General features: G+C 35.7%; 1 pseudogene; it reads right to left on the bottom strand.

The window, feature by feature from the left end:
• Positions 1-1,603: 1,603 nt before the first annotated feature.
• Positions 1,604-2,697, bottom strand: LOC137235812 (forkhead box protein K1-like; annotated as a pseudogene).
• Between the last annotated feature and the right edge of the window lie 1,364 nt (positions 2,698-4,061).

Below are 4,061 nucleotides of genomic sequence, written 5' to 3'. Positions count from 1 at the left end.
ATATATTTTTAATTTTTTTTTTGCAGATTTAGTTATCTCTACAAATAAAATAGGATGTATGTACGTACCAGCTCCGACGAGATATTTGAACCATTAAAGCTGATCTACAAACGGCAAAACCAATTCCTAGGTATAGGGAACAAACACGTAGCCATAAAACGCACAAAAATAAACGCGAAAGGTCAACAAGAGCACACGAAAAGCAAAAAGGCGAAGATCACTGACTTCAACCTGCCACAATCTACCGCACCAGTCACCAAGGCATAAAAACAGGTACATACAAAGCAATTCTAATGCAGGTATAACCACACAGGAACGCTACACAAAACAACCCCATTTGGTAGCATCTACGTCAATACCTGAATGTAATATAAATACTGCATAACTTGGATTGATAGTAGATAAACCAAAATCAGGTTTCGGCAATACCAATGACGGCAATACTGCTCGTAAGTTTTTCGAAAATTCTGAGGCTAGTGCTGAGATTACGGGATTGGATGTTACACTCATCAAGAGATTCGACACCCTCCTTCGCGCATTAGCATCTAGGTACAATATAAATATCCAAAGATTTGAAAAATTTGCGGTCGAGACTAAAAAACTATACATAGATCTCTATCCATGGTTTAATATGCCTGTTACAGTTCATAAAATCTTAGCGCATAGTACTGATATTATAAAATCAGTAATTTTACCTATTGGTCAACTTTCTAAGGAAGCACAGGAAGCCCGTAACAAAGATTTGAGACGATTCAGGGATGATAACACACAAAAGCAGTCGCGTGAAGCCACGAATAGAGATCTTATGAATATGTTGCTTATAACATCGGATCCTTTAGTTAACAGTTTTAGGGAGATACCTAAGAAAAACTTTAAAAGTCTGACTTCAGAAGTTTTAAATTTAATGTCCCCGATAATGTTGAGGAGTCAGTAAATACCCCAGTTGTTTCAAGCTTTCACAGTAGTGTTGCTGATGCTCATGAATATTCCACAACACATGACTATTCCACATAACATAATTATAAATAATAACCTACCCTATAATTTTTTCTTGGATCAGGTTTTATTTAATTTAAATCTATAGTCTTTTCTACTGTGTATGATACTTAACTTTTTTGTAATAAGTAATTTTCACATAATTAATTTAATTATTTACATTGTTATTATTATTATTGTAATTTACTTTTACATTCCTGACTGGTACTATTAAACAATTTTGTAAAAATTGTAGTGCCAGGATAAATACTCAAATAAATACAAAATATGTATGTTCATATGTACAGTCACTCACATAAATAAGTAGACACCCCTTTTTGGACAATTCTTACAATTTTCGCTTTCGCAAATTTATTTTAACTAATTTCCCATAAGAAAATTTGACACGATCTATAACAAAAACTAAATTATATTTAAAAAATGTTTGAAAAATTCGACTAATTTTCATATTTTAACTAATTTCCCATAAGAAAATTTGTCACGATCTATAACAAAAACTAAATTATATTTAAAAAATGTTTGAAAAATTCGACGAATTTTCAAAAAAAATTTTAATTTTTTTTCCGAATTTCTTGAATTTTTTAGAGTATTGAGATTTGTAGTCCATTCAATTTAAGTACAATAAAGTAATATTATTACCACCCAGTATATATTCATCACCCGTTTCCATATTGCCAGTATAATCTGTTGGCATCTCCTCCTAAATAATATCCGGATGCAGTGTCTGCACTTGTTGTTGTTGTTGCTGCTGATGCTGCTGAGCGCCAGCTACCAATGCGTGATTACGTTTTAGTGCCATCAATGCACCAACACCATTTCCACTTCTATTATTACTGCTTATAAAGCCACTGTCATTGTGTTGTTGTTGTTGTTAAGGTGTTGTTGGTGCTGTCCACCGGACATGGCTGAATTTTGATTTGAAACATAGTATGGGCTACCGCTGCTTTTGTATTGATTGTGATAATTGTTTGCCGTCGATTGATGCACATTCTGAGTAGTGTTGTTGTACATAAGATCACCATCAGCAGCACGCTGCTCAATTGACATGCCCGGCGATCCAGGAGCCGATTATAAAATGAAATCCTGCAATGGTGAACCCTCACAAGAGTTATCCATGTGACTCGGTGAGACTGGTGCCGAACGTGGTATGCCATATGATGGACAAAAGCCTTAGCTGCTGCGTTGACGACGCTTCTTATAGCTATGATCAATCAATTTTGCGCGACTATCGGGATGAATACGCCAAAAGCTACCTTTGTCTGTTTCATCTTGAGAGCGTGCAACTTTAATGAAATACCTGTTCAAACTGAGATTGTGGCGTATAGAATTTTGCCAGCCTTTATTGGTTTCTTTACGATAATATGGTTAATGTTTTACAATAAATGAATAAATGCCCTATAATGTCAATTGTTTATCCGGTGCTGCCGATATGGCCTGTACAATCAATTGAGCATAGCTATATGGTAGTTTCTCCTTGTGATTGTAGCTAACAGTTGATGGTGTTTGCAATAGATCTTGGTTTTGTATATTGCTATTGCTATAGTTGTTGTATGTAGCTTGATTCTGATGAAAACCGTGACGCGGGCTGGCTGGGCAACTATTTCCAGCACTTATTGTACCAGTTGGTGATAAATATGGGCTCTTTTGCTCCTTTTTCGGTATGGATGCGTAATGTACGATGAAGTTTATTGAGTATACCATTCGGTATACTAACATGTTTCGTTAATGATGGACGTCAAATTTTGAAAGATGGTTTCTTCTTAGGTTGCGATTTATTTATTGGGTATTTAATATTTTAACAAGCTGGTGGTGGCCTAATTGTTGCTGTCGTTGTTAAATATGCTAATAATATATTAAAAGGTTTTGCAACATCATTCGCAATTGTTATATCGTGGATAGCTTCACTATATATTTTTGATTTTAAATTTAACGTTAAGTTTTGCTGGAGGAGCAGGTTAAGTGATTGCATTAATATTCTTATGGTTATGATCCTAAAAAATCTGGACAAACAAATTCAACAACGACAGCTCCACAAAGGTCGCAGGCACTTTTAGAGGCTGAGGAAAACCTCTTGCCTAGAGTTTAAAATAATGGGAGTTTAGTGACACCGTGGGCCAGAGTATGAAGTCGAATATTTTATAAGGTTTTCTTATTTAATAGCGCAAATGTTAATGAAATGCAATTTCGAGTAATCACTGTTCGGTATTAAGAGCCGTTTGCTAAGAAATAATTTAGGCAATTCAAATGTATCCTATTCGCCGTATGTGGTCAAATTTTAAAATGGAAACCATGAAAACAATCCAAATCTTAAAATTGTGCATGAATACTCTCTTGTGAAATGCGCAATTATAGACATAAATAATGTAAGGCGCGATAACCTCGGAAAAGATTCTAAGCCGAGCTTCTCTCTCAATTTATGTCGTGCTCCTCTTCTTTTGTGCCGACTCTGAACAGCATCTGCAAGGCAGATGAGTCCTCTTTGAGCGCTTCTCATGGCAGAATTAGGCGCGCAGCGCTTGCCAACCACTGCCGAGGGGCGACCCCGCTTAGAAAACTTTTCTTCTAATTGAAAAAACGTGTTGTTGCAATGATCATTAGCAGTTAGTGATTCACTGAATGCAATAGTGAGTTTATCATATCGATTGCAGCATATGTCACTGCCAAATCTTTACGGCGTAGAGCGGCTACAATTTTAGGGGCCAATAATTTCACGGAAGCCTTGTAAAATTGAAAATGCGGCATATTCAACTTTACTTGCAAGTAAACGTCTAAGTGCATGAAAAAATTGCTTCAATTTCAAGAATAGTCAATTGTGCTGTTGGATCCAATTGATCTAAGGAGCACGGCGTAACTTCAAGCATTATGGGTAAGCTGATGCCGGACCAATGGTATTTATAAGCAGAGAAACGTTGTGAATTTTTAGGCTTATCAGCAAATTTTTATAATATTTTAGTATCGTACAAAGTATGTCCTTGCGATATTCGGATGAAAAGCGTATAGAATCAGCGCGTTTCTCCTTTTTTTATTGTCAACAAAAACTCATTGGGTATATTTGAAGTTTTATT

The sequence above is a fragment of the Eurosta solidaginis genome, unplaced genomic scaffold, assembly GCF_040869045.1.
Source record: "Eurosta solidaginis isolate ZX-2024a unplaced genomic scaffold, ASM4086904v1 ctg00001086.1, whole genome shotgun sequence".
NCBI classification, from domain to species: domain Eukaryota; kingdom Metazoa; phylum Arthropoda; class Insecta; order Diptera; family Tephritidae; genus Eurosta; species Eurosta solidaginis.
The sequence above is the reverse complement of the archived record's forward strand: the minus strand, read 5'-3'. Positions and strand labels throughout refer to the sequence as shown.